Source organism: Schistocerca cancellata, chromosome 2 (assembly GCF_023864275.1).
Source record: "Schistocerca cancellata isolate TAMUIC-IGC-003103 chromosome 2, iqSchCanc2.1, whole genome shotgun sequence".
NCBI lineage: Eukaryota > Metazoa > Arthropoda > Insecta > Orthoptera > Acrididae > Schistocerca > Schistocerca cancellata.
Genome location: NC_064627.1, coordinates 351,529,510 through 351,554,291, shown reverse-complemented (window position 1 = coordinate 351,554,291; position 24,782 = coordinate 351,529,510). Strand labels below are relative to the sequence as shown.

At 42.8% G+C, this 24,782-nt stretch overlaps 1 protein-coding gene across 4 annotated transcripts in view; it reads right to left on the bottom strand.

Moving 5' to 3' along the window:
• Positions 1 to 24,782, bottom strand: part of LOC126145599 (suppressor of lurcher protein 1-like) — a 579,327-nt gene that overhangs the window by 342,623 nt on the left and 211,922 nt on the right. The window lies entirely within an intron of this gene.

Genomic DNA, 24,782 nt, shown 5'->3' with positions numbered 1-24,782 from the left:
CTTTTAAAAGGTCCATTGCAACTCCTTTGTCTATAAATGTAAAACCTTAAGATTCGACGTGTTTAAGTGTTCTTGGAATGTAGAATGTTAACGGTGTAGAGAGATATGTTACCAGTACTTTTCCGTAAAAGAACTACAAGCATGACCGATGTAATTGGGGTCGCAATCGACACATCGACACACGTTATTTTATACACACCTAACCTTTGGAATGGATCAGAACGTTGTACAGAACATGTCAAGAATTTAAATAATGTGCTTTGTTACTGACCACTATATTAACGTCTGCTTTGTGAAAAATGCATGCACTATCAGCAAATTCATATTTGTAGAAACTTCTTGCCTACTTCGGTGCCGTTAAAGAAAGATCTCATTTGTTATCTCAGAGTTTTTAAGAACCTTTGAGTGTACGTGATCGATCGATTCTGGTTGAAATCCAGTATTGAATGCTATGTTTTTTAGAATATAGATACATCTAAAGGTATTTCCGTTAATCTGTTGACCAAATTGTAAAGGAAGGAAGTTTTATATCTATTATAGTGGGCAGAGCGTAATTTGTTATTCGCATCCGTAGTTTTTGGCTTTCTGTAGATGAAGAACCTATGATTCCCACTGCTGTTCATTAGCGTAATATCTATAAAAATTAATTTTGCTGCTCTCTATCCTTTCCCTACATGAACTGCATCTTGAGATGTATGCTGTTCAAATCCTCCAAGATTTTCATTAAACTGTCGCCGTCATCTTTATATAGTAGCAATAAATCATCAACGCATCGATAATAACGTAGACTCAAATTAGTTAATTTTTACTGTTCTGTGAAAAACTTTTCTTGAAGGTGATTGACGAAGATGTTTGCTAGTGTACCTGTGAGGAAAAATCCTATCGCTAAGGCATCATGCTCGTCTGGAAAACTCACCTTTGAAAGAAAAACAATTTGCACCACTTATTTGTGATTCTGGAGTGGCAGCTCGTCCTACAGTTCCCAGATTATGGAGGTCCTTTTGTGTTTTCTTGGTATAATCGACCTCGCGAGTACGACATTCAGTTTTGAAGTCACTTTTGCAGCTTAGATATCTTTCTGTCACGATCACACAATAAACACTTTCGTCCGCGTTGTGACTTAGAGGACGACGTTTCTCCTCTTGTCCTGTAGGTGGTAAATATCTCCGACACGAAGTCTCTTGGAACACCAAGAACTATGGCTGCCTTAGTTGCGGAAGCTCCGACATAATGCACTCGCAAGGACTCAGAACACGATTCTAACCAAAACTGACACTTGATAGGCATTGCTAGTATTTCACAGGTGCCGTTCGTGTTCAGATAAAACAGCGCCACCTGCAGGCTTCCCTAGCATCTGTATATACGCTCAAGCACGCATCTCTCGCGGTGTTCCCATAGTTTTGTCCCATGTACACCTGTCGTCGTCAGTAATTACACTACGCGATCAAAAGTATCCAGCCATCCCCAAATACATACTTTTCTAATATTTGGCGTATTGTGCTGTCACCTACAGTCAGGACCTCCATATCATCGACCTCAGCAGTCATTAGACATCGTGGGAGAGCAGAATGGGGAGCACCGCGGAACTCACGGACTTCGAACGAGTCAGGTTATTTGGTGTCACTTGTGTCATACGGCTGTACGCGACATTTCGTAAATATCCGTAGGTCCACTGTTTCCTATGTGATAGTGAAATGGAAACGTCAAGGGACACGTAGGCCTACAGCACAAAAGCGTACAGGCCGACGTCGTCTGTTGACTGACAGAGACTGCCGACGGTTGGAGGGGATCGTAATACGTAATAGGCAGACATCTATCCAGACCATCACGCAGGAATTCCAAACTGCATCAGGGTCCACTGCAAGTGCAATGACAGTTAGGCGGGAGGTGAGAAAACTTTACGCCGGTAAATGCCAAACGACGCCTCACTTGGTGTAAGGATCGTAAACATTGGACGACTGAAGAGTGGAAAAACGTTGTGTGGAATGACGAATCACGGTACACAATGGGGCGATCCGATGACAGGTTGTGGGTATGCCGTCATCAGCCAGCGTGTGCAGTACCAACATTAAAATTCTGAGGTGGTGGTGTTGTGATGTGGTCGTGTTTTTGAAGGAGGGGGCTTGTTGTTTAGTGTGGCACTATCACAGCACAGGCCTACATCGATGTTTCAAGCACCTTCTTGCTGCCCACTGTTGAAGAGCAATTCGGGTATGGCGACTGCATCTTTCAACACGATCGAGCACCTGTTCTTAATGTGCGGCATGTGATAATGAGGTTACACGACAATAACATCACTATAATGGACTGGTCTGCACAGAGTCCTAAACTATATCCTACAGAACACCTTTGGGAAGTTTTCGAACACCTACTTCGTGCCAGGCCTCACAGACTGACATCGATACCTCTCCTCAGTGCAGCACTCCGTGAAGAATGGGCTGCCATTCCCCAAGAAACCATCCAGCACCTGACTGAACATATGTTTGCGAGAGTGGAAGCTGTCACCAAGGCTAAGGATGGGCCAACACCGTACTGAATTCCAGCATTACCGATTTAGGGCGCCACGAACATGTAAGTCATTTTCAGCCAGGTGACCGGATACTTTTGATCACATAGAGTATATACACTCAAAGCAATGGCTTCGCCTACACTTTTTGCCATTAATGTTTCCCTCTCGCACCGTGGAAGTTATTCTATGATGCCTTGTCATATCTCCAATCATCCTAAACCTTCTCTATAGGAACTTTCCTACATTTTTCTGGTCACCGATTCTGTGGATAAACTCTGCGTTTCTTGTCAGTCTTCTTAAATTTTAGCATTCTTCTGCAACGCCTCCATACTCTGCAGTTCGGCGTTCCCTACAGTCCATGCTCCAGACCATACAACACTGCGTTCTACACGTGTATTTTAAGAAATTTCTGACACATGTTCCCATATTTGATATCAATAGACTCCTTATGGCGATTAATGCAGTCTTTTACCTGCTTTCTGCACTGAAGCGCCAAAGAAACTAGAATAGGCATGCATGTTCAATATAAGAGGTATGTAAACACGCAGAATACGGCCTTGCTGTCGGCAACGCCTCTATAGGAACATTCTGTTCAGTTTAAACATTCCGCTGGCGGCCAGTCTCCCCAGACCTGAACCCTATTGATCATATTTGGGATGCATTGCAACGTGCTGTTCAGAAGAGATCTTCAGCCCTTCGTACTCTTAAAGATTTATGGGCAGCCCTGCAGGATTCATGGTGTCAGATCCGTCCAGACATTACTCGAGTCCATGACATCTCGTGTTGCGGCACTTCTAGGTGCTTGCGGGGGATCTGCTTGATATTAGGCAGTGTACCAGTTTTTTTGGCTCTTCAGTGTATGTTCACCTTGACTCGCCAGGGTAGCCGAGAGCGCTAACGCGCTGCGTCCTGGACTAGGGCAGGAGCGCCGGCCCCAGATCGAATCCGCCCAGCGAATTAACGACGAGGGCCGATGAGCCGGCCAGCTTGGATGTGGTTTTTAGGCAGTTTTCCACATCCCGCTAGGTGAATACCGGGCTGTTCCCCATGTTCCGCCTCAGTTATACGGCTCGCAGACATCTGAACACTTTTGCACCATTCCATGGATTACACTCGACGCAGACATGCATTATTTTGGCTCCAAGGTAGCAGAAATTACTCAGTTCTGCTACGTTTTTTCTTTTGTCTACACTCAAATCTGATGCTCTTCATTACTTTAGTTTAATCTTGGTTAATTGTTTTATATGTATAATTTGTGCTCAGTCTGTTCATTGCTTACAATAAGTCCGGTAAATCTTCCTCAGTTTCAGTGAGGATAGGGAAATCATCAACGAATCAAGTCATTGATATCCTTTCACCGCGAAGTTTAATGCAAGATATACTCTTTTATTTTCATGTTTACTTCTTGGATATACAGCACCGGAAAAGATTACATTTTAATGGGAACAGCAATATCTTGTTCTTACATCCTTACTGGTCCCTCTAAGTTCATATAGGTATTGTATATTTTCCGTCTTTCCCTAGAGCGTGTGCTTGGTTTTATGAGAATTTCGCACGTATAGAAAAGGGCAACTTCTTTATATACGTAAAAATCTTTTGAAATTATCTTTATATATTTTAGGTCAGTTTTTTATTATCCGTAACGCCAACCTGCGTGTTTGAGGTCTTTAACTTTCTTAAAGCCAAATTTAGCGTCGTAAGTCAGATCCTCAGTTTAGTTTTATATTACTCTTTCGTTGTCACTTTCCCGAATAATTATATAAATTACGCAGGAATGTTAATCTTCCCTTAACTTTGTTCGCAGAAAAGTCCTCCTAGGCTCGGTCAACCCTAGCTCCAACAGAGATTTTCTTAAGTCCTCCAAAAAGAGATCCATTGCACGTGTTATGTGACACCTAGTAGAAAAGTTTAACTTGACGCTAGAGAAAGGATTAGGGGCATGAAGGTGATATAGATGATTATGATAGTAGATGGTTGTGGTTGTTCAGTGGAAATTTCACATATTAATGGAGTGATTAGTACAGTACAAACTGAGGCAGAGGACGGCATCCAACTACTCCAGAAACATAAGATTGAGGGAGCTATTTACATCGTGTCTTTTCTAAATGTTTAGCTCTAAACAAAGAACAGAAAACATTATCTGAATCGTATATAATTATGCGATGATATCCGTTTTGGCATTTATTCTCCCGCAGCAAAGGCAACATGAGTATCATAGTGGGACACACGCAACCGCAGATGGGCGAGTACTGTTTGCGCTTACAGGTATACAGTCTCTCTCTCTATCTCTCTCTCTCTCTCTCTCCCCTCTTTCTCTCTCTTTGACGCACATACAAATAATGATTACAATTATTATCAGAAAAACCGGTTTCAGTTTGCTGACAACCTTGGTGGTCACGGAGGACAAATTACTGCACCAAACATGCCCTAAGCGAAAGCTACCTAACAAATATTAGCCAAGTCAATCGGTCCCCATGTACCAGCCACGCGCCAATTACTCGGAATATTTGAACAGCACAGATCAATAGTGATGTATGGCCTATAAACACAGCGTTGCCGTGTTTAATGTTGTTATGGCAGTAACGCAGGCTCAAGTAGCATATGACATGCGATGTTATATTGTTGCACGTATCCGGCACTTCCGAGGCCTGCCTGAACGTCGATGGTCATATTGCACCATGTCTGTTATGAGAGAAATTACGAGGAACATAGTCTTGTTTATCGCTCTTTTAGTGCAGTTAAAAGGGTCTCCACTAGAACAGAGCAAAATATGACTTCCCAGAACAATGGGAAGGGATAATTTGGCGCCTAATGACACATGCGTTACATGTCGACAACATGATCAAAATTAAACCAATATATTTTCATTCATCTACCTAGAAATGTGACGTATTTCTGAGTTTCCTAACATTTCTTTATCTGCTTCACTTGTTTGTTTTGTAACCCTGGACTTAAATTTTTAACATTGGTGCTTTTCGTAACGTTTTCTGCAGGCGGCCATTTCTTAGCATTTCTCTCCCAATTCGTTGTTCTTGTTTCCTTACAATCTGGCACGTTTTTCGCTCTTTTTCTAAATTTGTGAGCTGCTACTGCCGCTTCTTCTTTCGACTAGCTTTCTTCCATCCGTTCCACGCTTTGTTGTTTCTTGTTCGTGAATTCCTTTTACCAACTAACGAACGAACACAATATTGCAATTCTTGTGTTATTCTGATTACGATGCAAAGTTCCCATGGATATGCATGTACGTCCAAAGGAACTTTGCATCCTAGAGCAATACAGTTATTGCAATATCATATTTATCTGCCGGACACGCGACTTTCAAGTACAACGTCTTACCTGTACGGGAATATACATAATGGATGTACAAGTAGACGTCGTTGACGCAGGGTTGACGACGTATAGAAGTTTGGGCCTAGTCGTGCGTCGTACACGGACAGCCAAATTGCCTGCCAACACGGTAGCTCAGCGAGTTCGGTCAGAGGGTTAGCTGCCTTCTGTATTAAAATAAAATGAGTGAACGGATCTACGATGAATTTGAACAGGTGTCATTGGACGTCCACCCCGAACAAATCCAACGAACAATAACGAACAAAATGAGATCAGAAAAAGGGGTAAGGCGACCGCCCGCGATACGTGAGAAATCCGGGTTCGAGGCCCAGTCCGGCACACATTTCAACTGTCGTCATAATTTTCTACAGCCGATGGTAGTCCTTATGAGCAATTGCGAATTCGTTTTATGTGTAAAGAACGAACGTCTTCCCTTCAGATTATTTTCTGTTCTTTCACTGTAGATGGTCTATGCATTTATTGCTACCACGTCTGGAACGCCATAAGACATAGACCTAAGCATCGCCTGTAAGCAATCTTAATTGAATACTTAAGATTCATCACGCTGGCTTAACCGCCTTCTTTAACATAATTGTGGAATGTAAGTCAGATTTCTTCACGCAGACTGTGATTTGTTGACCTATTTTGTTTACTTTTTCTACTAACGACCTTCCTTCTGTTGATGTTTCTCGATAAGCTGAAGGGATGTGAAGAAACCGTCAGTTGCAACGTTCCCTCCTTGGTTTACAAATGATTGCGCGAGCAGATGAACGATATACTCTCCCAGTGGCTGGTCATCTGGTGCTACTTCTTCCTCAATGAAGCGAAAACCAACAGAAGAGTGTAGAAAGAAATTGGAGACTGAATGGCAACAAAGTAAGAACAAGGGAAACAAAAAACCCTATTTTACCTACGACCCGACAACGGTTAACGCTTAAGTTACCACTATTACCTTACTTTATGGCAATTGAAAAGGCCATGGAACACGGAAACTGTTCAAATTAAATGATGACCAACTGTTCACGTGTAATGGAGGAGACCAAATGCTTTTAGCCTGCAGTATTTTAAAGAGAGAGACGCGCACAGGAAGCAAATAACACAGGAGAACGATAGCCCATCAATAAATCAGACATAGTTAAAAACTTCACGATAAATTTTTGAAACTTTTGTTGCTCATACAGTTCTCAGATGTGTGCCGGTCTATTATTCGACTAACTTGAAAAACCCATACGTATGCTACAACGCTAGCAGATTTAGAATAATAACTCAGGATAAAGATCTGCGTGTGTGAACATAAATGTCACAGTGCAGTAAATTGTATAATCTTGATGCATTACCATTTCCAGTTTGGAAAGAAATATATCTCATACAACTCTATGAGTTGTATTATCTTTGTTAATCTAAGATTCTACAGAGATTTTAAGTTAAATTTCAAACACGTAATATTACAACGTAAAGGAGCATATTAAATAAATAAATAATTATAATAATGTTGCTAGAGAACAGTAATCTGCAGGGGAAAGTAGTGATTGGAAATGCGAAGAACAAAGAAATGAGATTAGGTATTAGCATTATACTGCAGTGTCGAACTTGGGACCAAAGAGGTATCTATAGCGAACCCACTGACACTAGTCCAAAGACTACTGACTCGAACAGAAATCTACTACGGATACTTTTCCCAGTTTTAATACCAAGGTACAAGATGTCAAATGAAAGTTACTGAAACGTAACCGGATCACCTAAGAAAAAAACTGAAACTGCTACTAATGCGATCTGATAGTCATTTACGTACAAAGTGAAAAGGAATGGTTTCACCATAAAATCTGATTTTATTCCTTTAGGTTGCTTCGTTGTCGAGAGTTTACAATGACCGAACCCACTAGGTACATCTCTACATCCTGTACGCAGAATGCTAGATACGTTATTGATAACATACTGGCAATGAGATCTAGATAAACTTTTTCCGATGACCTCATCATGGGGCGGGAGCGGATGAGTTTCGTTACTGTCTCCCGGCTCCCAGAACTACCGGCGCAGACGATCTGAGCTACCTAGCCTAAGAATAGTAGAGCAAACGTTAGGAATATACACTGAAGATATGCCTTCGGGGCTCTAAAAGCAGCTTGATTTAAGTAAAATCCACAACACTGGCATGTTCTAGAACTACAGTCGTGCATTGTTTGGCAGGAGTGGTGGTGGTAGCGGTGGGGGGTCTGGTGGAAGGGGGATTAAGGGGGACGCGTGGTCGGTGATTCTGAGGATATGATCTGCAAAATGTTTCATTTACATCAGTCATCTCTTGTCATTTATAATGTATGGTAACAGAAACGAGAAAAAAATGTCTCTAAGCACTATGGGACTTAACATCTGAGGACCCCTAGACTTAGAACTACTAAAACGTAACTAACCTAAGGACATCACACATATCCATGCCCGAGGCAGGATTCGAACCTGCGACCGTAGCAGCAGCGTGGTTCCGGACTGAAGCGCCTAGAACCGCTCGGCCACAGCGGCAGGCAGCAACTAGAAGCTCGTAAATTATTGTCAGTAATGGAGAAATTTACTTCCAAATTTTGTACAATATTAATCAAACAGGCATTGGTGCCTCGTTGACTTCAGCTTTGTGGTAGTTAGTACTATGGCATCCACCTTCGTAGTGCTGCAGCGATTGAACACTGATTCACAAGCTTGTCATTACTGTGTGAAGAAACAGTTAAATATTTCAGTTTCGTACTCATCTGTTTCCTTTCATTTCCCGTTGGCAAGTACCTGGATAATGTTTTTCGTGCCAATGGCTTTTCTCCTAAACGATTTTCTCACTCGCGATTATAATTCCCAGTCTCGCCTCGAATGTGACGCATTCAAGTGTTAACTGAATAATAATTACACTGTTATTCACATTTGATGAACAAAGTAAGAACGTATGGACTATCAGACCAATTGTGTGATTGGGTTGAAGAGTTCCTAGATAACAGAAAGCAGCATGTCATTCTCAATGGAGAGAAGTCTTCCGAAGTAAGAGTGATTTCGGGTGTGCCGCAGGGGAGTGTCGTAGGACCGTTGCTATTCACAATATACATAAATGTCCTTGTGGATGACATCGGAAGTTCACTGAGGCTTTTTGCGGACGATGCTGTAGTATTTCGTGAGGTTGTAACAATGGAAAATTGTTCTGAAATGCAGGAGGATCTGCCGCGAATTGACGCATGGTGCAGGGAATGGTAATTGAATATCAATGTGGACAATTGTAATGTGCTGAGAATACTTAGAAAGATAGATCCCTTATCATTTAGCTAAAATATAGCAGGTCAGCAACTGGCAGTAGTTAATTCCTTAAATTATCTGGGAGTACGCATGAGGAGTGATTTAAAATGGAATGATCATATAAAGTTGATCGTTGGTAAAGCAGATGCAAGACTGAGATTCATTGGAAGTATCCTAAGGAAATGCGATCCGAAAACAAGGGAAGTAGGTTACAGTACGCTTGTTCGCCCACTGCTTGAATACTGCTCAACAGTGTGGGATCCGTACCAGATAGGGCTGATAGAAGAGATAAAAAGGATCCAACGGAGAGCAGCGCGCTTCGTTACAGGATCATTTAGCAATCGCGAAAGCGTTACGGAGATGATAGATAAAATCCAGTGGAAGACTCTGCAGGCGAGACGCTCAGTAGCTCGGTACGGACTTTTGTTGAAGTTTCGAGAACATACCTTCACCGAGGAGTCAAGCAGTATATTGCTCCCTCCTACGTTTATCTCGCGAAGAGACCATGAGGATAAAGTCAGAGAGATTAGAGCCCACACAGAGGCATACCGACAATCCTTCTTTCCACGAACAATACGAGACTGGAATAGAAGGGAGAACCGATAGAGGTACTCAAGGTACCCTCCGCCACACACCGTTCGGTGGCTTGCGGAGTATGGATGTAGATGTAGATGTAGATATAGATTTCGAAATTCAATACAGCTTTGCTAGTAGCCTTCGTACTAATAATGTGAAGATCAACTCCAATCTCTTCGAAAGAGTTTCGAGTGTTGTCAATGTAAGAATATCGAGTGAAATAAAACGGGAGTCTCAGCCGTGCATGTAGTGCCTGGCGTCGCCATCCTACGCTGAATGAGACGTATAATGAAGGCGGCGCTTGCTGCGTATCTGCGCCTCCTCTTCGCTAACAGAAATGTCAGCAGCGAATTCCGTAGGTGATTGATGCTCTCACCGATCGCTAATGTCATTCGTCCTCCCAGGCGACATCGTGTAGGTGAAGCCGGTGGTCCCAGAGGCACGGACTTTCCCATGTCCGGAAGCAGAATGAGAACGACTAGGAGCGGACGAAGGCGGACGTACTTCCCATGTAGCAGGTAAGCCCTTACGTTGGGTGAATGGCTCATCTTCTGATACCGGGTGTGCTGAGGGGGTCGCCTGCTTTTGGAAGGCATCCTCGGCAGTAAGTGATGCAAAATTACCATCATCAGAAACACATCACCTAGCGTTGTGAACAGATGAGTAAATGTATTTATCCGAAAGCCTTATGTAGGTGGCTCTCCTTGAGCACACAGATCTTGTAGTGATACCCAGCACCGAGGTGCGTGGCTGTAACGGGATCTACGTAATGGGTTAGTTGCATCGATTCCTGCTCTTAAATGCTTAGAACTAGGGACAAATTTTCGGTTCGTAATAAACAATTTAAATGATTAAAAAGTAATATCTACGAATGGTGGATCTCTGTAAAACGTTGACTGAACGAATGCTTTATTTTCTGTTTATGTTTCTTGTCCTAGATGCTAAAACAGATCGTGTATTAGACGTAAAATGTTGAAAGTAAAGGAGGACTATAGAAACAGAATTTAAAATGGAATATACATAGGGTTTCATGCCTGGATAGCAGATATACAAGTCTCCGAAAGGCATAATATACGCTATCGGTATTAGTGCACCCTGAATGAAGATTTCGACAACCGCGTGTTCCACATCAAACCATCACTCTGGATATTTCCGTGGATCCTTACAGAGAGGGTTGACATTTGACAAATGTCTGTGTTACTTTTTATTTATCTCACGATTCAATGACTTTAGCTTGTCTTCATGCCATCAGCTTTCACGTCAACTGTAAGGGACAATCATCTGTAGTGACTTAAGAATAACCGGTGTCTGTAGCCAAGCGGTTCTAGGCGCTTCAGCCCGGAATCGCGCTGCTGCTACGGTCGCAGTTTCGAATCCTGCCTCGGGCATGGATGTGTGTGATGTCCTTAGGTTAGTTAGGTTTAAGTAGTTCTAAGTCTAGGGGACTGATGACCTCAGATGTTAAGTCCAATAGTGCTTAAAGCCATTTGAACCATTTTTGAATCAAGAATGAATAAAACTATGTTGGAATGAAAAGCGCTTGTTTCGTCCTTTACGTAGTTGAACCGAAAGCTTCGAACCTCTCACTCCGGGGGATAAAAAACTATTTCCACTGGTCGATTCTCAAATTAATTCCGTAAGGTACATTTGAGACTATATATTTCGAACAATCTCACACGATGCCCTGTTACTGAGACTTGTTTCCGTGACGTAGGACTTTCGGTCTATGGTACCACGACATTATGTACGATGTTCTTCACATTGTGTTTGAAATAATGTTCCAGTACAGATCAGTAGGCAAGTGGTCTGGTATTCTAGTTTGGATCTCCTTCGGTGGTTCGTTGCGTCCAGATTATAGCGCAATACCAAATTGTTGCGACTCTAATAAATCTGACCGAGCTCTTTACGGCAGTAAACAAACGCTAACACGGGTGTCCAGCCTTACATTGCAAGTAGAAAATATGGTTTCTTCGTTTTTCTGTTTACTATGTGGGAATCATTATCCTCCATTAATTGTGACACTCATAGCAATATTTTGGCCCCCTTTGCGTATACGTCTTGGCACCTGACAATCACTTATCTGTATTTAGTAATTGGGAGAAAGAATAGAAGACGTAGTTTCATGTTTCTAGGTATCCAGCAGGTTACGGTGATGACAATTTAAGTAACTTCAGTGTAACCTGTGACGCCAGTTCATAATGATGACGTCCTCATTAGAGTTTGGGACATCAATCCGCGAAGCGTAGTACAATTAGTAAAACATTCGGGCGCTAACATCAGGTAAATGGTATCAGATCTTTGTGCGACACACATACTGTTATCCAGCTTACGCCTTCGACACAGTTTTCGTGAGAAGAATATTATCATCTCTGTGTTATATGACACGGTAACGTAGGTAATTAGTTGTTCTAGGGGAGCGAGGTTTCTTACAGAGCAAACTTAACTTCAGCCGAAACGTGGAATTTATGTGTTAGAAGTCTGTAATGTTTCGAATTTTGTATCTCTCAGTGAAGTATTACCTGGCTTAGACACTCGAAGACTGTATCAGTTGCAGGCAGGAGAATGTTAATTATGACCGAATTCGACTAAATTGTGGTTGTAGAACTATTAGAATAAAATATACTTGGCCGCACATTCGCGCATGATAAGGTCGCTTGCGGGGTATAAATGTCGATTTAGATTTAAATCAACCCCGTAAAAACGTATTGTCAGACTGAATTTTATAAGAGATATTAACCATGGCCTAACTCAGCCAGAGCAAGGAATGAAAATGTTTGTTGGTTATGTGTTGACCAAGATAAGCCACGTAACATTAAATTGGAAGGGGGTAACCGGAATCTAATAAGATGCTTGCGAGATATTAGCTCCAACATATCAGAAACAAACTTAGTTTCCTTGGAGCATGGTTACGGCACCGACAGTATCAGAGCTGGAGGCAATAAGTAGTTCTTAAAATTATACAGTATTTCACCAAATCACCTTCCATTAGGAAAGTGGAATGCCCTCCACGAATGTGATATAATTTTCAAAATGCTAAAGAGCAGCAACTAGGGCAGATCCAGTTTTCGGTTAGTAACTAGCAACTATTTATGCAATATTTCGGTATAGTCATCCATGCCCTAGTACTTATAGACCTGTTTTTCAGGCTCTTGTCACATTTCATTAAAGACTATGTCCGAAGTACTGCGTTGATAATGGCTAGTTACTAGCTAAATCTGAATCTGCTCTAATAAATCTATAACGGAAACGACGACTGCTTGTTGCTCTTCACCATTTTGAAAACTGTGTTTATAAATTATCGATCCTCTAATGAGTTGGACAAACACTTTTTATATATGTACGTGTGATTACGAATTCTTTTTAGGAATACTTTCGCAAAACTTTTCACGGTGACGAGTTGTATATCAATACAAAAAATAACAAATCTAGACGAAAAACTTTGATGTAAACAAACCGTATACTGTTTTTAATTTTCTGACATAAGGAAATTTCTCAGAGTTTGATTCCATTAGCTTAATTTATAAAGTGATAAATACACCATATTCTGCTTCTACGTACTTCAGCTGAAAATCTCTTTTATAATAAAGTGGGTTTAGAACAGAGCTCATGCACGTGTTTTAGATAAGTCGAAGTTGGACAGCAACCATCAACCGACGGCGTTCTTTTGAATGAAAGGATTTGTCATTCAACAGACGGAAAGAATCTGAAGTATCAGGACTTGTATGCCTAAGCCGTTTCAATTCCCACGTTTACGGGACTGTCGACAAAGATCCCCAACATTGTTAGGCGAATGGGAGCCGAAATAGATACCGCATGTATGTACCATGTTGCAGTATATGCTACACGGCTATTCGAGAAGCGAATTCAGTCATCCCAACTTCGTGTTGTTATGTGGGGACATTGCGTGTTGCCAGTAATTACAATGCCATTCCTGCCACGCCAGGCGACCACAGACGTTGCGGTACAGCTGTGAAGCTGTACTCCGGCCACAGACTTCGTAAATTGCTTGTAGATCGTTAGAGAGCAACTACAGCCCTCTCATAACTGTGCAAAAATACCGGAAATGTCAGTGATTGAATCGAATTTCGCTTCTGCATCCTTGAAGTTTTACTTGTGTGCTTAGCAGCACAAAAAAGAAATACAACTAAGTAAATGACTTGTAACGAAACACTTTCTTCGGTTCCAGGAAAATAAATCCACTTAAAATAAAAACAATCTAAAATCAGCTTGTGCGGCTGGTCCCGGCGGAGGTTCGAGTCCTTCCTCGGGTATGGGTGTGTGTGTGTGTGTTTGTCCTTAGGATAATTTAGGTTACGTAGTGTGTAAGTTTAGTGACTGATGATCTTAGCAGTTAAGTCCCATAAGATTTCACACACATTTGAACATTAAAATCAGTTGTCGTGACAAAACAGGCAATTGACACTGTACTCTGCTCAGTTGTGTCATTTTTTTTCTACAGACCAAAATTCTCAGTGCAAGATATCTGTTATGCTCAAAATCTTTTACAACCCTTCGAATATTAATCGGCCATGCAGAAGCAGTGTCACCCCTGGCTAAATGCAACTTAAGTATGCGACACACGCTTCCTCATGAAACTACCTACAAGGATTCAAATAAGGCGGTAACTACATGTGACGGAATGGGACGGGATTGGTAGATCCAGTGGAAAGGCGTGAGTTCGCGAAGTCTAAATGATCAGATATCCGATATAATTTTCGAGGGTTTATGTATACGGTTCCTCCACGGTGGCCATAAGCATCTATCGAATCGGAGTATCTGACCTCCATTCCGAACAACACCTCAGAACCACAGCAGAAGTGACATTACAAATCACTTGATAACAGAGTCGCGAGTGGGAAAACCTGCTTGTAAGTCACTGGCACTGGAAAAAAGGGCATTCCTGGCAAAAAGAAGTCTGCTAATATCAAACATAGGTATTAATTTGAGGAAGAAATTTCTAAGAGTGTACGTTTGAAGTGAAGCATTGTATGGTGGTGCAACACAGACACTGGGAAAACCGGAACCGAAGAGAATAAAAGCATTTGAGACGTGGTGCTGGAGAAGAATATTGAAAATCAGGTGTACTGATGAAGTAAAGAATGAGCATTTCTCCGCAGAATCGGCGAGGAAAGGAATATGTGAAAAACGCTGACAAGAAGAAGGGACAGAATGATAGGACATGTGTTATGACAACCCGGAACAGCCTTCGTGGTAGTAGAGGGAGCTGTAGAGAGTAAAGAGTGCAGAGGAAGACAGAGATTGGAATACATCCAGCTGATAACTGAGGACGTAGGTTGCAAGTGCTACTCTGGGATGGAGAGGTTGCCACAGGAGAGGAATTCGTGGTGGGCCACATCGCATCAGTCAGAAAACTGATGGCGCAGACAAAAAAAGTCACTTGTTTATAGATGGTATGATTTAAAATGTTAACAAAAATCCCGTATTACTTACGCGAAATCAGTACGTAAAAGAGTACGCGAAAAGATACGGTTTTACCTAACCTGATAACATGGAACACAATTACATGCAAGCAACTGAAACGCTCGTGGCTTTTTGAGTCGTGACATTACGCCGAAGTTGCAGGTCGAAAGCGTCCATACTAAACACGAAACAAATGTCTTAAATACTGTACTCCTTGCTACAGAGTGTGTCTCAGAGCGGAAGGGAAGACGAGAATGACTTCAGCCTTAAGGTATGATGGAACTGAAACGAATTCAGCCACTTAGGGTTTTCGTTGATTGGCTCACGTCAAAAGTCTTGGCCTAGCGCTAAAATAACTTGCACTTCCCTGTTTTGAGAAAGGTGACTATACCTTGTAGCCAAAGGTTGTTCGTGAGGCGAAATGACATCAACACGCAGGAAGTGTTCACTTAGCTATCTATATAAAAAAACAGAAAAATTATATCTTTCAGTTTCAGTGAATGGGAGACCAGCACAAAGAACTGGTTACACACGTATGCTGCTGGACAATGTGTTTTCCCAACCCCAAAGTTAGATGAAGGAGAAAAGACGAGTAAATTTTGGAGTGCCGATAGCTTACAGGTGTGCCCAGTAACTACGGTTTCCCCCACGAAGAAAGAAGTCCACACGAGGAAAAATGCAACTGATGTAAACCATATCATATGCTCTGCAATTTGCTCTATTCCTAAAGGCGGAGAACATTTTGCTTCTGGACCTTACAGAAAACGTTCCTGGTAGTTCTAATAAAAAGACTACGGAATCAGCAAAGAGAGATATAGGCATCTGTCTAAGCCCTTCCAGTTCAGTTCACGAGATAAAACAAAGAGAGCTCAATGACAGCATCAGGATACTAACCTTAAGAAGAAGGGAGAACGTTTGATGTCTCGGTAAAAGTGATAAAAGTCCTACACACCTCCGTGAGAGAGTGCACATCTCAAATTAAAACTGAAGAACAGAAGCAATGTCCGCATTTGAAAGTGATGCTGCGTATTTTATGCACGTACGGAAAATTTTAATTTATCAGGTAATCAATCTCAGTTCGCAATAACCATCTTTAAATACATAGTTTATTAATAATATCAAGCTGGAATATACACTCCTGGAAATTGAAATAAGAACACCGTGAATTCATTGTCCCAGGAAGGGGAAACTTTATTGACACATTCCTGGGGTCAGATACATCACATGATCACACTGACAGAACCACAGGCACATAGACACAGGCAACAGAGCATGCACAATGTCGGCACTAGTACAGTGTATATCCACCTTTCGCAGCAATGCAGGGTGCTATTCTCCCATGGAGACGATCGTAGAGATGCTGGATGTAGTCCTGTGGAACGGCTTGCCATGCCATTTCCACCTGGCGCCTCATTTGGACCAGCGTTGTGCTGGACGTGCAGACCGCGTGAGACGACGCTTCATCCAGTCCCAAACATGCTCAATGGGGGCAGATCCGGAGATCTTGCTGGCCAGGGTAGTTGACTTACACCTTCTAGAGCACGTTGGGTGGCACGGGATACATGCGGACGTGCATTGTCCTGTTGGAACAGCCAGTTCCCTTGCCGGTCTAGGAATGGTAGAACGATGGGTTCGATGACGGTTTGGATGTACCGTGCACTATTCAGTGTCCCCTCGACGATCACCAGTGGTGTACGGCCAGTGTAGGAGATCGCTCCCCACACCATGATGCCGGGTGTTGGCCCTGTGTGCCTCGGTCGTATGCAGTCCTGATTGTGGCGCTCACCTGCACGGCGCCAAACACGCATACGACCATCATTGGCACCAAGGCAGAAGCGACTCTCATCGCTGAAGACGACACGTCTCCATTCGTCCCTCCATTCACGCCTGTCGCGACACCACTGGAGGCGGACTGCACGATGTTGGGGCGTGAGCGGAAGACGGCCTAACGGTGTGCGGGACCGTAGCCCAGCTTCATGGAGACGGTTGCGAATGGTCCTCGCCGATACCCCAGGAGCAACAGTGTCCCTAATTTGCTGGGAAGTGGCGGTGCGGTCCCCTACGGCACTGCGTAGGATCCGTGCGTCGCTGCGGTCCGGTCCCAGGTCGACGGGCACGTGCACCTTCCGCCGACCACTGGCGACAACATCGATGTACTGTGGAGAACTCACGCCCCACGTGTTGAGCAATTCGGCGGTACGTCCACCCGGCCTCCCGCATGCCCACTATACGCCCTCGCTCAAAGTCCGTCAACTACACATACGGTTCACGTCCACGCTGTCGCGGCATGCTACCAGTGTTAAAGACTGCGATGGAGCTCCGTATGCCACGGCAAACTGGCTGACACTGACGGCGGCGGTGCACAAATGCTGCGCAGCTAGCGCCATTCGACGGCCAACACCGCGGTTCCTGGTGTGTCCGCTGTGCCGTGCGTGTGATCATTGCTTGTACAGCCCTCTCGCAGTGTCCGGAGCAAGTATGGTGGGTCTGACACACCGGTGTCAATGTGTTTTTTTTTCCATTTCCAGGAGCGTAAAAAACAGGTACAGTCACGAAAAGGAGCCGAACAATCTTCGTCATACGCATTTAAAATTGTAAGTAAGTATGTAAGTAATATGTATGACGAAGCTTAACTGGTGCACTTTTTAACTGTACTATTGTTACATACGCCGACTCTATATGCTGACTGTGTACTCAGGTCTGAAGATTGTTATTACGAAATTATTTACCTGATGTAATGAAGAGAACAATAAGTAACGTGAATAACGTATGTAAGAATATTCTTGGATCAGTGAAAAGTCTTGCAGCGACTGTAACACAACTCGTGAAAGTGAACTCACATGTTACGCTGCCACAGATGTTTCGAAGGATTTACTAAATACACAGCTTTGATAAATGAAGAATGTTTCCTGACGTTTCGAAGCCGAGTGTCAAAACAGTGTTGGGTATCTGTAGAAACAAGTTTTCTTCCAGTCCAGTGATGCATGATACCAACAGTAAAAAAAACTTTTTAAAATACAGAAAACGTCTTGAGAGCTATAAGATGTCTTTGATCATACTTACGGTTTTCGATTATATCAGATACTATTGTTAACTGTACGAGCAGACAGCGGTTTTTTCGGGAAATACTGTTCGCAAAAACGTTAACTCAGGAGACATTAACTGATTCCTGGAAAATATATGTGTGAACAGCTAGTAGTAACAATAAAAGATTTGCTTCCGTCGCCAGGTACAAAACAGACACTAACTTAAAATTTTGTAATAAATGCCAGTGCGACGTCAAAAGTTAGTCAGGACCAGTTTCTGAAAATCTGGTGTGTATATCGATCCATACATGAGTGATATTTCTAACGACATCATGACTGAATTTCTTGGAGAAGTAAATGGAAAAAAAAAGTATAGAGGTCCACTGACAATATTCCAAATAAGAGTCTGGGAAAACGTAAGGCCGGAACTTTCATAGAACATCTGCAACCTATTCATATGGAGAGCTACAAGGCAACGCGTCGCTGAGAATAGACATTTTGCAGTCACACGTACGTATATTCCCGCCAATCTGCAGTCGTCTTTGTGATGCCCATGGTGAACGCTTTGACGAGAATATTTCATTGTTAGAACAACGGTGCAAAGTGAAAAGAATTTCTAGCATAGTGATTATTGGTCTATCGTGAAAGCGGTCTTGTTACTCAACATCACAGATAGGACAAAAAGATTCACTCGTAATGTAATGATAGTTTTATTATATTTCTTGTACGAAATGTAGAATGAATATAATTTTATTAAGAAGATCAGTGGTGTGAAATACATACAGTAATTCTATTGTCTGCACCAGTGTTTATCAGCCTGTGTGTTGCGACCCCCTGGTGGGTCGCAAAACCTTGCTCAGGGGGTCGCTGTCGCAGGACAAATTAAAAACGTGTCCATTTTATGCTCGCTCAGAGCGAAGCGCGAAGACAACAATAACGTCCGTACTTGCTGGCGTACTCTGACAAGTGACTGTAGTGACCGAAAACGTGCGACTATGCCCTCGCTCACTCCTTCTCACCCCCACGCCTCTAGCGCGCAAATAATATAATTATATCTCTGCCCGCAGAGCACTGCGACCTCTTTCCACATTGCATTTGATTTCTCGATCAGTATATTACCAATAGAGAGAAAGTTAAATACGTTGCCTTTGAAATCGCTGACATACATTTATTATGGTTTTGGGGGTGGCCAGAATATTTTTACTTGGAAAGGGGTCGCGCATTCAGAAAGGTTGAAAAACACTACTCTACATCATGACATACAATTTATCAAACTTTGCTGAACACTGTATTTGCTAACCTTTTCTTAAAATTATTATACAATTAGTTCCACGGCCTGCCTGCGTGTAAGTAAAAATAAACGTACTAAGTAGTGTTTCCATTTACATTTCAGTTTCGACCACCTTCTTTCGTTCATTTTGAATTATATTTTTGTGTAAAATTCTTTTGTTACCTTACTTTAAATATAAATTTTACAAAGTTTGTGATGCATAACTTCACAATCAACAATTTTCCTAGTAAATCGTCTTAGGTGGTTCGATGATGCGACATACTATGCCTCAAAGGGCGCCATGATAAGTCTGCTAGAGAAAGAAGCTTGGAGTCTTTCTCCCCTTCTGCAGTTGTCAATACGCTTACATAAAAAAAATTGAGTCTCATTATGCTCCCCTATAAGAGTGTGTCGATTTAGTTATCTTCGAACTAAATGGACGCCCACAGCAGAAGAAGATCTATAGTTTAAGGTAGCAGATAAAATAATTTCGCTGCTCATTGTTTTTCGTTCCGGCGACACGACCCGCCGTCAGATTCATTGTTCTTCTTCAAACGTCAGCTCCCTTTCTCATTGTTCACCGAACTGAGAGACAATTTCGCGTCTGTAATGATTTGCTGTCAATTGTCGGGGAACGACCGCCAGTGATCTGATTCAGCATGAGAGCAAGGTTTTGCAGAAGTCCAACTCAAATGCTGACTCATAGAAGGTTAGGCGTATGTAGCAAAGAACCCTTTCTGTTGAGGACAAATAGCTGGTAACATTATATTCTCTTATAAATGTTTGGGAATGTCTCCGCCTCTTTGGAAAGACCAAGTGAAGATCACATTAAAAAAAGAGAAAAATCCTCTAACAACCAGAAGTTGTTCTAATGTGCGTCTGTATATTAAAAGACTCTGACGGGAGAATGGGTTACCAGCTGCCTCATTGTACCGTTCCCGGCAGCATCTTTAAATACGTTCCGCAAAAAATAGCTTGCGGACATATTCTACCTCTTTTTAATGTGTATCCGAATGACTACCCAACTTTTCACTCAGTGTTTTAAACATGAGCATATTCGCCTTTTCAGTGCTCCTATAGGAGAATTTTTCCACTGGTTCCCTTCTTTTCCCTGCTACAGCTGGTATGTCAGTCATATGAAAACGATTGAAGTAATGCAAATCTAGTATAATTCCTCAGATCTGATTTTACGTGCACAGAAGTTTTGCATGTGCTTCAGTACTACAGTAGCTTGGGATTCCCAGACCGCTTCTGATGATAACGGAGACACTTTACAGAATGTTTTTCCGTGCTGCGACACTTTTTAAACTGCGTTATTGCGTCACACCTGATTTTACGTCCATATATGGCGTATACAAGAAGAATAACTTTAAACCTACACTCTGTGATCCGAAGTACCCGGACACCTGACTGAAAATGACTTCTAAGTTCGTGGCGCCCTCCATCGGTAATGCTGGAATTTAATATGGTGGTGCCCCACCCTTAGCTTTGATGACAGCTTCCACTCTCGCAGGCATATGTTCAGTCAGGTGCTGAATAATTATTTGGGAATGGCGGCCCATTCTTCACGGAGTGCTGAGCTGAGGAGAGGTATCGATATCATTCGGTGAGCCCTCGCACGGACTCGGCGTTCCAAAACATCCCAAAGGTGTTCTATAGGATTCAGGTCAGGACTCTGTGCAGGACAGTCCACTAAGGGGATGTTATTGTCGTGTAACCACTCCGCCATAGGCCGTGAATTATGAACAGGTGCTCGATCGTGCTGAAAGATGCATTCGCCATCTCCGAATTGCTTTTCAACAGCGAGAAGCAAGAAGGTGCTTAAAACAACAATGTAGGCCTGTGCTGTGATAGTGGCATGCAAAACAATAAGGGGTGCAAGCCCCCTCCATGAAAAACACGACCACACCGTAACACCACCGCTACCGAATTTTACTTTTGGCACTACACGCGCTGGCAGATGATGTTCACCGTGCATTCGCCAAACCCACAACCTGCCATCGGATCGCCACATTGTGTACCGTGATTCGTCACTCCACACAACGTTTTTCCTCTGTTCAATCGTCCAATGTTTACGCTCCTTACTCCAAGCGAAGCGTCGTGGGCATTTACCGGCGTGATGTGTAGCTTATGAGCAGCCGCTTGACCATGAAATCCAAGTTTTCTCACCTCCTGCCTAACTGTCATAGTACTTGCAGTGGATCCTGATGCAGTTGGAAATTCCTTTTATAGATAGATGTCTGCCTATCACACATTACGACCCTCTTCAACTGTCGGCGGTGTCAGTCAGTCAACAGACGAGGTCGGCCTGTACGCGTTTGTGCTGTACGTGTCCCTTCACATTTCTACTTTACTTTCACATTGGAGACAGTGTACCTAGGGATGTTTCGGAGTGTGGAAATCTCGCGTACGGACGTATGACACGTGTGATACCCAATCTTCGCGAGTTCCGCGGAGCGTCCTATTCTGCTCTCTCACGATGTGTAATGACTACTGACGTCGCTGATATGGAGACCTGGCAGTAGGTGGTAGCACAATACCTAGTATGAGAAACGTATTTTTGGGAGTGTCCGGATACTTTTGATCACATAGTGTATGTATCTCGGAAACGGATTAAGATATAAAAATTGAAAAAAATATTAATGTTATTTGACACCGAGAGCTTAGGGATATATCGTTAAAATTTAACCCATTTAATGTGCATAGTCTTCATGGAACCCGCGTGTCGGTTTTGGTAGCCGAAAACCATTATTTTTTAGGGTATTTCAGGAACCACTCATGGATTAAGTGAAGCCTCCATAAGACCCGTCAGGAGCAACGCAGACCACAACCATTTCCAGCAGAACCGACCACTTTGCTTAGTTTGCCTAATCCAGAAGATGTTCGTAATATTCAAACTTCAACCCAGTACTGTAGGATAGTAAGACGATACTTCTGTTGTGTATGTAAATGGTGCGTAACCCAAGGGCAATACATAACAGTTGAGCTAAATTTCTGTCACCAATAGAATACGAAATCATGAGCCCCGGAGAATCATGCTTTTATGAGCGGAGTTTTGGAACATATTAGGTAGAGCCTGCGGTCGCAAGCGTACTAGTAATAAAAGCTGTTAATTATGTCTTGTCTAATAGTTAGTTAACAACCAAGTTCCTACCCAAGCAGTAAAACCATGGGCACAGATATCAGAAAATCGTGAAGTGCTTTCCAAATCCTACTTCAAATGAAGAAAGGCAAACTATTGCATTTGTAATTTACACAGCAGAAGCAGAAAGAGAAGAAATAATTTGTCAAATGCTTGTATAGGATATTGTTTCATGACGTTACTGTATGTTAAACTTAAAATGAATAGTTTGTGCCTTGTAAGTGTACGGCTGACACTAAAACTAAAACTAAACTCCATCCGAACAAGCATCAGAAGTCCCAATACCGACCAACCGCCGTGTCACGCCTGTAGGCGTGCATGGGAGCAAATACGGAGTGGTACATTGTCACCACACCACCGTTGTCAGCTTTCGTGACCGGAACCGCTACTTCTCAATTAACATACTCCTCAATTGGCCTCACGAGGATGAGTGCCTGTCATCAGCTTTCGGTAGACCTGGACGATCACCCATCCACGTCCTACCCAAACCCAACAGCGCTTCACTTCAGCGATCTGACGGGAATCGATATTAACAGTGTGACAAGACTGTTGGCATACTTGACACTGCTAAATTCACTTCGATGGGGTATCTACATTTATGTTTATATCTACAAACAACAAGTCATCTTCTGTGATGGAAAGCACTCTGTCCACTGGCACATAGCACTCTTTCATGTTTCAGTATCTAATGCTTCGCAGTAAGAAAGTCTATTGGTAATCCTAGACATGGGCTCGAAACTCAGTATTCGATTAATGGTCTTTTCTCGAGATATATGTAGGAGGCAGCAATATATTGGTTTGAATACTTATGGCCACTGACTCCCTGTCCTATCCTGAGTCGAATAGTTCGCGCTTGTTTGTTACCAGGCAATCTAATATGTGACCTTCACGAGTCGATCCTCTGAGTTGCTGCTCGGGAGAATTTTCGGGTAAGGCATTTAGTATAATTTCACATGTCTCTAGTATCTGCCTCAGGTACTTGAGTACGAGCTGAAATCTACAGCTAATAGTACAATATGACCAGCAGATTTACGTGAAACCCTCTCCATGTTTTCCCTCGCCGCCACCACTGTACCTTAGGCACAGACTCTTTAAAAATGCCCTGTGACTATATTTGCTCCTCCTTTAACCCATATCTTCACCTCAGCTTTACCATAGTCAGTATCCATACTGACTTCACTAGTTTGCAGCTTTAAAAAAGCCTCCACCGACGGTCTTCAAGCTCTCTTTGTGATAAAAATTCCAACTGTATTTTAGAATTTCACAAACATCTGGTTCAGCCAGATATCTGTCCATAATATCACCTCGGCATGGTTACGATTTATAAGCGTCGCTTAACACTTTGCTTCTTCCATCTGGCATGACGAATTCTACTTTCCTTAATCAATAATTCCCTGTCTGAAATCATATGTCTCACCGTGTCCCCATGTAGACGTTTCTCAGTCCTAAAACACCGACGTGTGCACGCCAGACTTACTTTGTTACCCTAGCAGCCGCATGTAGTGATGTTCTATCTATTAAAATGTGTCCTAGAACTTGCCCAATACCGCAGTTCGAGAAATACACATTCAAGTCCATAGAATAATAATGGGACCCTCCAGTTTATGACTTCTACTGGGTTCCAAACCAGACGACCGTGATCTGTTGTGGAAAATGTTCTGTATAACACTAGCTCAGCAATCCCACGAGCAATACTAGGTGTCTACACCAAAGTAGCCAGCAGCCCGTAGGAATTGAAGATGGCCTCTGAATCCAGGCGGCAGGCGTCATTCGTGCCCACATGAGACGCGATTTTCGGCCCGGTGTATCCAGTGCGCTCTGATGTTTCCCGCAGATCCTCCTCCATATCTGGGAGGAGAAGCTGTGACAAGAAGAATGGCCAGTGCCATTACTTCCCAATTTGCCCGCTGTTTCTCTGAGGAGCTCCGTCTTCCACCTAAAATTTGAGCTCATACTGGCAACCAGTCGGATCCTTTGTACATGTGTAGACCTTTCAGGAAAGTCGGCCTCAGTTGTAGCTTATATGTACTTTCGGCAATGGGTAATAGGTCTACCTCAAACCTGTTTTGAGGTGCAAGGGGACAGCCGTTTACCCACTTTCACCATTTCATCATTGATTCAGGATCCGCCACTGTTCGTCATTCACTGTCAACCAAATGACGACCGACTAGGACAAGAGAATCGGTATGGGATGCCGAGATGCCAATATATGTGCCTCTGGAACCCCAAAATCACCGCAATCCACGG